General features: G+C 36.9%; 1 long non-coding RNA gene across 2 annotated transcripts in view; it reads left to right on the forward strand.

Annotated features, from left to right (window-relative positions):
• The window catches only part of LOC108532089 (uncharacterized), a 65,215-nt gene that overhangs the window by 15,319 nt on the left and 35,573 nt on the right, over positions 1 to 14,323 (forward strand). The window contains exon 3 of one of the 2 annotated variants that reach the window (XR_001886350.1): positions 1,767 to 1,903. The exons of the other annotated variant lie outside the window; for it this stretch is intronic. This is a non-coding gene — a long non-coding RNA (uncharacterized LOC108532089). Of the gene's footprint in view, positions 1 to 1,766; positions 1,904 to 14,323 lie in introns of those variants that run through there. 2 annotated transcript variants of the gene reach the window in all.

The raw sequence follows: 14,323 nt of genomic DNA on the forward strand, positions 1-14,323 counted from the left end.
GGTATAAAGTATGTCCCCAGAGATCTTTATTCCGATACAATACATTCCTCAGTTCTAAGATTCTATATATTTTTAAACTTTTAAGTTTAGGGGTACACGTGCAGTTTTGCTAGATAGCAAACTCATATCACAGGGGTTTGTTGTACACATTTTCATCACCCAGGTACTACGCCTAGTACCTATAGTTTGTGGCATTTTTATCCTTTCCCTCCTCCCACCTCAGGTAGGCCCCAATGTCTGTTGTTCCCCTCGTTGTGTCCATGAGTTCTCATCATTTGGCTCCTATTTAAATGTGAAAACATGCAGTGTTTGGTTTTCTCTTCCTGCAATAGTTTGCTAAGGATCATGGCCTCCAGCTCCATCCGTGTTCCAAGATATTCTATATTCTACAGCTCTGACAGCTTCAACAAGCCTGCAGCCCACCTTGGCCATTCATCCCCCACTCCCATGCCAGTATAAGCATTAGGAGCACCTGAAGGCTAGTCTTTAAGATTGTGTATTTTTATACTTTCTACTGACTTGAGTTTCTTGTATTGCCTTGCCTTCTTGTTTCCTATGTCATTTCAGTGGCTATAGTGACTGACAGATAGTAGGTATGCAAATGCTAACTGAATAGCTAAAGTCTTGACACCAACTCAGTAGTTTTGTTATCAGTGTCAATACCTGTAACTTCAGTTTTCAATCCACATATCAATTCTCTGCTGTCTAAACTAAAAATTTCTCTGACTTTAGTCTCCATGACTACAGGGTATCTACATCCCTCATACTCAGAAAAGAGCCACATCACAGGCACCAACTGAATACTGATTGCCTGGCTAACTTCTATACAGGATGTACAAATGAGGAGGAATCCAGAAGAGAATGGATGAGAATATGTCCTCAGACTTTGTCAATGTGCTTGTATTCCAAGCACGCTACCAACACTAGCTTTACTTTTGCGGATTACCTCCTCTTCCTTGCATCTACATTAACTCTGAATGCACATTCCACACTTCCACATAGTCATCATTGAGCTCCATAAAACAAACCGGCAAACTCACGTGGCATGAAGGCGAGGGCATCCAGGATCATTTTAGATTCAAACGCTGACTGGAAGAGTGATGACATCTGACATCTTGGCACTGGAATTGGTGTCCCTTGGGCTGCCAGGAAAGCTGCCTCGAGTATAGGAACACTTTTCATTTAGAAAATGGAACTTAACTCTGTGTGTGTGTGTGTAAAAATCAAGAGGTGAAATTTATAGGAACACATATCTCAATTTAACACCACAAACCTATAAAAATTGAGGACTACTCTGTAATATAGCAAAATCATCCAAGGAAATATTCAAAAAAGGTCTAGGTGACTATCCAGAATATCAGAGAAAGCATTTCTGAGTCAGGGAAGTGATCAGTTAAGAAGATATTTAAGATCTCTTTTAACTTGAAAAGGCAAGTGTCCAAGAAACACGTAAATCTATGATTATTAGAAGTATTATGATGGCTATTATTTATTAAGTACTTAATATTTGCCTGGCACTATGTGAAGCCCTTTAATTAACATCATTCCTATAACAGATTTATGAAGTAGGCAATGTTCTTATACCCATATTACAGGTAAGAAAAATAGGTTAAGGTAACTTCCCCAAGGGCACCTACTAAGAACAGTAGTCTCCATGGTTACTTTCTTATGGTTTTAATTACCTATGGTCAACTGCAGTTGGAAAATATTAAATAGAAAATTTCAGAAATAAGCAATTCATGAGTCTTAAACATGCACTGTTCTAGGTGCTGTTATGAAATATTGAGCCATCTCATGCTGCTCTGTGAATCATCCCTTTCTCCACTGGATCCAAGCTTTAGACCCTACTCACCCATTGTGACTTAGTAGCTGTCTCAGTTTTCAGATCAACTCACAGTGCTTCTGTTCAGGTAACCTTTATTCTACGTAATAATTGACTCACAGCCCAAGAGTGGTGATGCTGGCAATTCAGATATGCCAAAGAGAAACTGTCAAGTGTTTTCTTTTAGAGAAAAGGTGAAAGTTCTCAACTTAAGGAAGGAAAACAAAATCACATGCTGGGGTTGCTAAGATCTGCAGTAAGAATGAATTTTCTATCTGTGACGTTGTAGAGAAGAGAAGAGAAATTTGTGATAGTTTTGCTGTTGCACCTCAAGGATGGCAAAAGTTATGGGTACGGTGCATGATTGGTGTTTAGCTAAGATGAGAAAGGCACCAAATTTGTATGTGGAAAACAAAAACACAGATGTTCTGATAGATGATAATTAGGTTTGGTACTGTCTGCAGGTTCAGGCATTCACTGGGGGTCTGCGCACACTGCCGCAATCTCAGCCTGCTGCAAGCTCCGCCTCCCAGGTTCAAGTGATTTCCTCTACCTCAGCCTTCTGAGTAGCTGGGACTACAGGTGTGAGCCACCACGCCGGGCGCACTCTCATCATTTCTATTCAACATAGTACTGGACCATTCTAACCAAAACAATGAAGCAAAAGAAAGAAAAAAGAGGCATTCAGTAGGAAGTGAAATTGTCACTATTTACTGATAATATGATTTTATATATAGAAAACCTTAAAGATCTGGTAAAAAAAAAAAAAAAAAAAAAAAAAAAAAAAAAAAAAAAAAAAAAAAAAAAAACCTGCTAGAACAAATAAATGAATACAGCAAGGTCTCAATCTTGTAAAAGGTTCTTGGAAACTGCAACTTTCAGTGAAATGACCTATAATGAAACCCTTTTTTCTCAACATTATAATTAAACAGCACAGAAGGACTGTGAGAATGGAAAGAGTAGTGTGACTAAAAATGAACATTTACAAAGACCCTGGGGAAGGAAAGGGTATGACATGTTGGAGAGCCCAAAAGGTTGCAGTTTCCAGATCCAAGGAGGGAGTGGCTCTAAAGGAAACTGAAAAATCAAGCTGGGGCCAGATCATGTAAAGCTTTGTAGGTATTTAAAAAATTTAGATTTAATCCTAAGTGCGTTAGAAAACCAAGGATCAACAGGATAATCTTGGTGAAAGTGATACTTTTACTTTGCAAGCTGTAAAGCAATAGCAGATATAATGTATTTTTCATTAAAGATAAAAGACCTTTTCAGCCTGAAACATTGAAAGTCACAGTCATCCTAATTCTCCACTACCTAATTTCTCTAGCACATCTCTCTTCCATAAAAGGATATTCTCCTAAGTAGCCACAACATCATGATCACATTTAACAAAATAAAAGATTGAAATTATACAAAATTTTAAAATAAAATTTCATGGGAATAATAACCCTGAGCCTCACAGAAGAGATAGTCCCAAATATAACAAAGATTAGTTTAATTCCTACTTACCTGATAAGAAACACTTTAATTTAACCCAAGCATATTAAAGCATATTAACCCAAGCATATAAAACACTTTAATTTAACCCAAGCATATTAAAGCATATAAAGCATATTTAACCCAAGCATATGTAATTTTAAAACTACCATTCTTAGTAGGAAGACATATATGTGCCACAAGTTACTGATTGACACAGCTGGGCCTAGAAATGTTTTTCACCTTTAGCTCCGTCCAACACCATCATCTCTATGTACCACTAAGAAAGCGTGGGGATTTTCCCTTGTTTTCAAGGGCAACAAGGGAACAGTTTAAGCCAAGTCCTACCAAGAATTGCTTTCTCTCCAGGTAATCCATTTTTAATAAATCAGTCTGAAGTGTAGCACTCCATTAGCATGCTTCATCTCTGTCAACATTCCAGAGGTGTTCAGTTGGCATGGTTAATTCCCAGACATTCATCTTACCTCTATAACAAGTGGCTAACCTCAGATAGAATTTAGAGTCTTGGACCTAGTCATGAGGCACTGTTTAAAGTCAGTATTTTATCCATGAGCCCAATGGGAATATTGCTTATGACAGTTTAATACAGCTGCAGTATTAGAGCAATTTATTTTCAGAAACCTACACCAATGCCTTCTTTTTCTACTCCCCTAAATGCCACAATGAGATATGTTTGAGCCATGAGAAGTCTTACGGTACAGGAGAAGAAGAATAAGATTATGAGCTGTTGCTATATTACCTACGAGTTTTAGTAGATGTCAGTTCAACAGCACAATAGATCAATAACTGTATATGCATTTCAAAATATACGTTGACTTAGAGCCTCCCTGTCTTCTCAGAGAACATATCCGAAACAACTTATTGGGGAACTGTAGACCCTCCATCATTTCTCCTCACACTCACTCTCTGTTCATGTATCTCTAACTCCTCAGGAGCCAACACCTGACACTTGCATTGAAAGATGGTTATTCGAACATCCCTTCCATGTGAATGTCACATAAAAGCATCAAATTCAGTGGGCCACTGTTTGCTTATAAGTGCAATAACTGATCAACCCTCTTTCCCCATTAAGTTCATAACTTGGGAAAAAACACAGGAGGAATATATGGTACAAAATATTAGCCTATTCCTGGTAAAACTGGATAGGAGTCCTGGGGCTGATTCCAAATTGCAATTTCTAACCCCCTCAGACACCCCAAATTATATTTAACTACTGAGTCACATGCCAAGAAACATAAACATTGCAGGCTTCCTCCTGCTGTCTCTATTCCCAGTTACCTTACCTATTCTAATTTGTAGTCTTCTTCTTTCTTCTTTTTTTTTTTTTTTGAGACGGAGTCTCGCTCTGTCGCCCGGGCTGGAGTGCAGTGGCCGGATCTCAGCTCACTGCAAGCTCCGCCTCCCGGGTTTATGCCATTCTCCTGCCTCAGCCTCCCAAGTAGCTGGGACTACAGGCGCCCGCCACCTCGCCTGGCTAGTTTTTTGTATTTTTTAGTAGAGACGGGGTTTCACCATGTTAGCCAGGATGGTCTCGATCTCCTGACCTCGTGATCCGCCCGTCTCGGCCTCCCTCTTCTTTCTTCTTTTTGAGACGGAGTTTCACTCTTTCGCCAAGGCTGGAGTAAAGTGGCATGATTTCGGCTCACTGTAACCTCCACCTGCCAAGTTCAAGCAATTCTCCTGCCTCAGCCTCCCGAGTAGCTAGGATTACAGGTGCCCACCACCATGCCCAGCTAATTTTTGTATTTGTAGTAGAGACGAGGCTTCACCATGTTGGCCAGGCTGGTCTTGAACTCCTGACCTCAGGTGATCTGCCCACCTTGGCCTCCAAAGTGCTGGGATTACAGGCTTGAGCCACTATGCCTGGCCTTCTAATTTGTAGTTTTAAATCTCACTCTGTGGTTTGGGTGCTGTCTTGAGTTAGATTGTAGGCCTATGTGAACTTGAGTGTTACTTACCTACTCAAAAGACCTTTCTCACTTAGCCTTGAGTTTCTGTTTGGAGTCCTGCGGATTAAGGATGGTATGAATCCTACTGCTGGTCAAGTCAAACTGATCACCTGGAAAAGCCTGAGATAGTCCATGAATTTAAGTGGATTGTAATCCAATTATCTTTCTAAATACGAACATGATTTTGCTTACAAAATACTGTCAAGTCATGTATGATCAAGGATCATTATATTTGGTGTATAAGATTGTTTTGTGTTTTGTTTTCTGGGCAGTGAGGAAGGAGAGAAGGAGAGAGAGGAATGTGTGTCTGCGTGCATGTATGTGTTGTGACAGAAAAGATAATATTCCCTTATTTCCAATATCTGATGGCAAATTCTAATTTACTTTTTACAAGTAGATAACTTTTAAAAATCAATAGATGAAGGCCAGGCGCGGTGGCTCAAGCCTGTAATCCCAGCACTTTGGGAGGCCGAGATGGGCGGATCACGAGGTCAGGAGATCGAGACCATCCTGGCTAACATGGTGAAACCCCATCTCTACTAAAAAATACAAAAAAACTAGCTGGGCAAGGTGGCGGGCGCCTGTAATCCCAGCTACTCGGGAGGCTGAGGCAGGAGAATGGCAGAGACCCGCGAGGAAGAGAATACAGTAAGCCCAAATCCGGCCAATAGACTCGAGCCTGGGCGACAGCGCGNAATAAAATAAAATAATTAATAGATGAATATTAATGAAGTTCAATTTACCATTCTGTTTTCTTATGGTTAGTGCTTTTTGTGCCCTGTTTGAGAATTATTTGCCTACCTACCTACCTCAAGATCAGATGTTTGTCTATCTATGAGAGAAGATATTCTCCTACACATTATTTTCTAGAAACTTGTTCTTTTATTTTTCATGTTTAGATCCATGATCAAATAGAAATTGAATGTTTATGATTTAAGGTAGCAGATGAGCTTTACAATTAGGGCAATTGTGCTGGAACCATTTATTGACAAAACTTCATTTCTATAAGTCAAGGGACTGTGAATATGTATCCATTTGTTCTAAGACTCTATAGGCTGTTCGGCTGATCAATTTATCTACTCCCTACCTATATCATTCTGTTTTAATTTCTGTAGCTAATTTGTCTTGATTTCTGGCAGAATAGGTTCTCTTACTGTATTCTTTAAAATCAGCTTGTCAGTTTCTACAGAAAAAATAATCCCTGATATTATTTTTACTGATATACTGAGCCTAGCAACGTGGAAGAGAAATGATATCTGTAAAATAGTAAGGCATCTAACTCATGAACATTAAATAACTTTTCATATATTTTGGTGTTCTTTAGTTTATCTCTGTAATATTTTCTAGTTTTCTGAGGAATTTTGTGTATCTTCTGTTATTTATTCCTAGATATCTAATGTTGTTTGAATTCCAATTTCAGTGGTTTCAAAATTTATTTTCTAATTGTTGTTAGTATATGAAAATGCAATTGATTTTTATATTTCACATCTTAATATTCCCCTTTTATTCCTAAAATTTTGGGATTTAAATTTTTTTAAACCTTTCCTTCTTGCTCTTTTAATTGATGAATTAACATTGTACTTATTCTTTTGTACAGCATATTTTAAAATAAGTATGCCTGGTGGAATGGCTACATCAAACTAACATGTATTTCCTGAAATACATTTTTTTTGTGGTGAGAACACTTAAAATCGACTCTTAGTGATTTTCAAGAATAGAAGACATTGTTACTAATGATAGTCAGTGTGTGATACATTAGAACTCTTAAACTTATTACCTCTAGCTAACAGAAATTTTGTATCATTTGACCAAACAACATCCCTGCAGTCCCCATCCCAGCCCCTGGTAACCACCATTTTCTTCCATGCTTCTTTGAGCTCAATTTTTTTTTATTCTACATATAAGCTACATTATGCCATATTTGCCTTTCTGTGCCTGGCTTATTTAATGTAATGACTTCCAAGTTCACCCATGTTGTCTCAAATGATAGAATTTCTCTTCCTTTTATAAGGGTTAATAGCATTCCATTAGGCATATAGACCATTTTTCTTTACTCATTCCTTGATGGTCACGTAGGTTGATTCCATATCTTGACAACTGCAAATGATGATGTAAGGAATATGAGAGTGCAGAGTTCCCTTTGAGATACTGTGACTTCATTTTCTTTGGATATATACCTCAAGTGGAATTATTAGACCATATGATAGTTTCATTTCTGTTGTTTAGAAAAACTTCCACAATATCTTCAATATTGGCTGTACTAATTTACATTCCAACTAACACTTGTTTTCTTTTGTCTTTAAGTAGCCATTCTAACAGGAGCCGGGTGATATCTTGTTATAGTTTTCACTTGCAATTCTCTGATGATTCGTGATGTTGAACATTGTTTCATATATCTGGCCATTTGTATAACTTCTTTTGCTAAATGCCGATTCAGGTTCTTTGCCCACTTTTAATTAGAATATTTAAGTACCTTATATATTTTGCTTTCTATTAAGTTCCTTATATATATTGGATATTAATTCCTCAGTAGATATATGATTTGCAAGTATTTTTTCCATAATCCATGAGTTCTCTCTTCACCCTGTTGATTGTTTTCTTGGCTGTGCAGAGGCCTTTTAGTTTCAGGTAATCCCATTTGTCGATTTTTGCTTTTCTTACCTGTGCTTTTGAGGTCATATTAAAAAAATAATTGCCTAGACCAATGTCATAGAATTTTCCTCCTATTTGTTCTTCTAGTTGTTTTACAGGTTCAGGTCTTCTGTTTATAAATTTATTCTACTTCGATTTTTTGTGTGGAATGTTCAGATAAGGGTTTAATTCCTTTCTTCTACATATGGATATATGGTTTCTCCAACACTGTTTATTTAGGAGGCTACTCTTTCCCCATTGTATATTCTTGCACATTTGTTGAAAGTAGACTGTAAATGCATGACCTTATTTCTGAGCTCTATATTCTGTTTCACTAGTCTGTTGTCTGCTTATACATCAGCAGTATGTTGCTTTGTGTAGCATCTTTTGAAAATGGGCAGCCTAATATCACCAGCTTTGTTCTATTACTGAATATTGTTTTGGCTATTTGGGGTCTTTTGTGTTTTCACACAAATTTTAGGATTTTTTTTTCTATTTCTGCAAAAAATAACTTTGGAATTTTGATAGAGATTGCATTGAATCTGTACATTTCCTTGACTAATATATTTTAACCATTTTCTTCTAATTTACAAAAATAAGATATCTTTTCATTTAGTTGTGCCTTCAATTTTTTAAATTAATGTTTTAGTTTTCATGTATATAGTTATTTTACCTCATTGGCTAAATTTGTTTTTGAGTATTTTAGTCTTTCTGATGCTATTATGAGATCATTTTCTTGATTTTCTTTTCAGATGGTTATTTTTATAGAAATGCTACTGGTTTTTGCATGTTGATTTTGTGTCCTGAAACTTTGCTGTCTAGTGAGTCCTGTTTAACACCATCAGTGGATTTTCAGAAACAATGACTTTAAATGAAATGACATACGGCAGGTCCTTGAATAAAGTAGATTCCTTCAGTGCTGTTTAATTATAATGTTGAGAAAAAAAGGGTTTCATTATAGGTCATTTCACTGAAAGTTGCAGTTTCCAAGAACCTTTTACAAGATTGAGACCTTGCTGTATTCATTTATTTGTTCTAGCAGGTTTTTTTTTTTTTTTTTAAACAGATCTTTAAGGTTTTCTATATATAAAATCATATTATCAGTAAATAGTGACAATTTCACTTCTTTCTTTCCTACTGAATGCCTCTTTTTTCTTTCTTTTGCTTCATTGTTTTGGTTAGAATGGTCCAGTACTATGTTGAATAGAAATGATGAGAGTGCGCCCGGCGTGGTGGCTCACACCTGTAGTCCTAGCTACTCAGAAGGCTGAGGTAGAGGAAATCACTTGAACCTGGGAGGCGGAGCTTGCAGCAGGCCGAGATTGCGGCAGTGTGCGCCAGTCTGGCGACAGAATGAGACTCCATCAGAAAGAAAAGAAAAGAGAGGAGGGGAGAAGGAGAGTGAGCATCCTTATCTTGCTCCTGGTCTTAGAGGAAAACTTTTAACGTTTCACCATTGAGGATGATGTCAGCTGTGAGACTGAAACACATGGCCTTTATTGTGTTGAAGTATTTTCCTTTGAAACTTAATCTATTGAGATATTTTATCATGAAAATATGTTGAATTTCATCAAGTGCCTTTTATGCATCTATGAAAGTAATCATCAGAGTTTTGTCCTTCATTCTGTTAATGTGGTATTATCACATTTATTTATTTGTGTATGTTGAATCACCCTTGCATGCCTGGGTCCCAGTAGATCATGGTGAATGATCATTTTAATGTGTGTTTGAATTTGGATTGCTAGTATTTTGTTGTGAAATTTTGTATCTGTGTTAGGGAAATTGGCCTATCATTTTCTTTTCCTGTAGTGTCCTTGTCTGGATTTGGTACCAGAGTAATGCTGGTCTCATGAAATGGGTTGGGAAATATTGCCTCCTCTGGGATTTTTTTTTTTTTTTTTTTTTTTTAAGAATTTGAGAATGATTAGTATTATTTATTCTTTTATTTTTGTAAAAATAGGTTCTCACTCTGTTGCCCGGGCTGGAGTGTCGTGGCTATTGATAGGCATAATCATAGCATATTACAGCCTTGAACTCCTAGCCTCAAGTGATCCTCTTGGCTCAGCCTCCCAAGTAGCTGGGACCACAGGTGCATGCCACTATGCCCAGTTCCTCTTTAAATGTTTGGTAGAATTTATCAATAAAGACATCAGGTCCTGGGCTTTTCTTAGATGTGATACTTTTTTAAATCACTGGATCAATGTTTTCCTTCGTTATTGATCTCTGGGTTTTCTTGATGATTCAGTCTTGGTAAGTTGTCTGTATCTAGGAATTTATCCATTACTTTTAGGTTAGGTTATCAAATCGGTTGTTGCTTAGAGTCTCTTATGATCCTCCTTGTTTGTGGTATTCTTTCATTTCTGATTTTATTTGGGTCTTTTTTGTTGTTGTTGTTAGTCTACCTAAAGGTTTGTAGATTTTATTTTTCTAAAAAATGAGCCCTTGTTTTGTTGATTTTAAATTATTTTCTAGTCTCTAATCTTTATTATTTTCTTCCTTAAGCTAACTTTTGGACTTAATTTGCTCTTTTTGTAATTTCTTGAAGTGGAATATTGGGTCATTTACTTAAGATCTTTTTTGACGTACACATTTATCGCTGTAAACTGTCATCTTAAACTGTCTTTGCTATGCCCCATGTTTTGGCATGTTACATGCCCATTTTCATTTGTTTCAAGGTATTTTATGCTATTCCTTTTAGTGGTTTTACAGTAGCAAGTTGTTTCATTTCTATGTTTTTGTAATTTTTCTAAATTTTCTGTTGTTATTGATTTCTAGTTTCATGCTGTGTGATCAGAAAAAAATAGTTGATATTATTCCAATCCTCTTGAATTTGTTAAGGCTTGTTTTGTGGTCTACCCTAGAAAGTGTTCCATGGGTGCTTGACAGAAATGTATATTATGTTGCTGTTAGATGGAATGTTCCATATGTCTGTGAGGTCCATTTAGTTTAAAGTGTAATTCAAGTCTGTTTGAATGATCTGTTCATTGCTGAAAGTGGGATATTGAAGTCCCCTACATAATTTCAGTGTACTCTATTTCTCCCTTCTGATCTATTAATATTTGCTTTATCTATTTAGGTTTTCCAATGTTAGGTACATATATGTTTATGAATGTTATACCTTCTTTATATAATGATGTTCTTTGTCTCATTTTACAGTTTTTGACTTAAAATTACTTTATCTCATATAAGTACAGCTATCTCTGCTCTGATTTTTTCTTCTTGCATGGCATACCTTATTTTATCCCTTCATTGTCAATTTGTAACCTTAATAGTGAGATGCATCTACTGTAGGCAGCATGTAGTTGTGTATTATTTTTCTCCCCAATTCAGTCACTTGGTCTTTTGATTGGAAGATTTATTTACATTCAAACACACTCAGCTAATTTTTGTATTTTTAGTAGAGACAGGGTTTCACTATGTTGGCCAAGCTGATCTCAAACTCCTGACCTCAGGTTATCTGCCTGCCCCAGCCTCTCAAAGTGTCAGGATTACAGGCGTGAGCCACCATGTCTGGCCTACTGAGTTTTTACTTTGTATTTACCCGGAGGCTTACATAAAACATATTATAATTGTAACTGGCTATTTTAAGCTAATAATAACTTTGATTGCATAAACAATTCTACAGTTTTCTTTCACCTTCTCCCAAAATTTTATGTTTTCAATGTCACAATATATATGTTTTCTATTGTGCATTCCTTTTAAAATTATTGTAGATGGATTTTTAGTATTTTCGTATTTTCCCTCGTACTAAAAATATGTGATTCACATACCACCATTGGCGTATTCTGGAGGGAAAAAAAAAAGTGTACTTTTACCAGTGAGTTATATGTTTTCTTAGTGATTTGCATCCTTTTCTTTCAGCTTAAAGAACTTCCTTTGTCATTTCTTGTAAGGCAGATCCGGTAGTAATGAACTCTCTCAGCTTTTGTTTGGCTGAGAGAGTGTTTATCTCTCCTTCATTTTGAAGGATGTCTTTGCCAGAAAAAAAAAAATATTCTTAATCATAAGTTGTGTTCTTTTGCTTTGTTTTCCTACAACTTTTTAACATATCATTTCCTTGATGGTGAGGTTTCTGCCGAGAAATCTGCTTGCCTTATTAGAACTCCATTATATCTAATTATATGCTTAGATTATATAGCATATAATATCCATTATATGCTTCTCTTTTGCTGCTTTTGGGATCCCCTACTTATCTTTGATTTTGGATAGTTTGATTAAAAAATATGCCTTGGAGTTGTGTTGTTTGGATTAAATCTTCTTGGACACATTTGACGTTCCTAACCCTGGATAGGTATATCTTCCCCAATATTTGAAAAGTTTTCTGCTATCATTTCTTTAAGTAAGCTTTCTACCCTCTTTCTCTTCTCCTACACAAACCCCAATAACTTGAATATTTGCTTTTATGCTGCCTCACAAATCCTTAACTTTTTAGAAGAAAGTTTTCTTAATTTCTTTTCATTCTCTTCTCTTTTTTCTCCTCTAATTGTATATTTTCAAATAATTTTCTTTGAGTTTACTGATTCTTCTGTGTCATCAGTCCTCTATTGCATGTTGACATGCTCTATTGCTTTTTAAATTTCATTTTGTGGTTTTTGGTTCCAGGATTTGTTTGATTTGTTAAGTTTCTAACTTTGGTCACTTATTCCTTGAGTTTTTTCCCTGTATTTGATGTTTACTGAACTTCCTTAAAACAACCAGGTTACATTCTGAGAAATGTGATATTATGCGATTTTGTCATTGTGTGAACACCAGAGTGTACTTATACAAACCTAGATGGTATGGCCTATTGCTCCTAGGCTGAAAACCTTTATAGCATGTTACTGTACTGTAGGCAGTTTTAACACAATTGTATGTATTTGTGTATCTAAACACAGACAAGGTACAGTAGAAATGTGGTATGAAAGATTTTTAAAATGGTATGCTATTTTAAAAATCTAGAGGCCACTTGCTGTAAATGGAGACTGCAGGACTGGAAGTGGCTCCGGGTGAGTCAGAGATTGGTGAAGGCCTTGGCCATTATTGTGTACTACTGTAGATTTCATAAACATTGTACAGTTAGGCTACACTAAATTTATTTTTTTCTTCAGTTTACTATAACTTTCTACTTCATAAATTTTAAATTTTTTTTTAACTCAGGTTTATCACAAACATCTTGTACAGTTGTACAAAAATATTTTCTTTAAATCATTCTATATGGTTTTTTTTAAATGTTTTTGTTAAAAACAGACGTACACATTAGCCTAAGCTTATACAAGGTCAGTATCATAAATATCACTGTCTTCTATCTCCATATCTTGTCCTACTGGATGGCCTTCAGGGGCAGTAACGTGAATAGAGATTTCACTTCCTAGGATAGCAATGCCTTCTTCTGGAATACCTCTACCAATAACGTATTTATTATCTTTGTCAAATATTTTGTACTGTACATGTGTGTAATACTTTTATATGACTGGCAAAGCAATGGGTTTATTTACACCAGCATCACCACAAACATGTAATGCATTGTGTCCCAAAGTTATGATGGTTACAGTATCACTAGGCAATAGGAATTTTTCAGCTCCATTGTAATTTAAGGGACCATATGCTTCATCATTGACCAAGATGCCCTTATGTGGTACATGACTGTCCTTTGTCAGGCAGTTTGTATGTCTCCATTTTTTAGAAGTTAGCTATTGGGAAATTGTTGTATACTTTTGATGGTATTATATCTTCTTGTATTTTTGTCTTCTCATTGCTTTATGTTCGTGTCTGTGTGTTTGAAGAAGTAGGAACCTATTGTAATCTTTCCAGACTGGCTTTGTCTGGGAAAGCCCTTCACCAATCACCCTGTCCTGATATTCTGAACAGACTATCTGATGTGGTCCATCAGCAGGAAGGAAGGTCTGGCACCTGAATCTATGTCATTGTGTACCCATGGGGTTGGCCTGAAGCCTGGATCTACAGAAGTGTGGGGATAGGCCTTGAGCCTGAGTCTATAGCGGCCAGCCTGGCACCAAGGTTTATTGGAGCTGGACCCTATTGGAGGAGCCCTGGACCCTGGTATTAGGGAAGTCATGAAGTCTGAGTCCACAGAAATTGGCCTAAAGGTTGGGTTTGTGGATGCTGCCCTGAAAGCTAGGAAGGGGGGTCCACAGGGACAGTTCTGGAGCCTGGATTCTTTGGGGGTGTGCCAGCACTGGGGTCTACTGGAATGAATCTACTGGAATGAACTTAGACCCTAGGTCTTTTAAAGTGTAGATCCAGATGGCAACTCTGGTACTGAGTGGATCCACCAAAGTGATCTGGAACTTGGAATGGGCCTGAAGCCTGGGTCCTCAAGTGCCAGCCTGATGGCTAGGGATTGCTGTTGCAGGCCTCTGGGTGGGGAGGGGCCTTGTAACTGGGTCTGTCAGGAAGGCGTCTAGCTACAGGATCCAGCCTGTGCTGA

This window comes from Rhinopithecus bieti, unplaced genomic scaffold (genome assembly GCF_001698545.2).
Source record: "Rhinopithecus bieti isolate Rb0 unplaced genomic scaffold, ASM169854v2 scaffold_7673, whole genome shotgun sequence".
NCBI classification, from domain to species: Eukaryota; Metazoa; Chordata; class Mammalia; order Primates; family Cercopithecidae; genus Rhinopithecus; species Rhinopithecus bieti.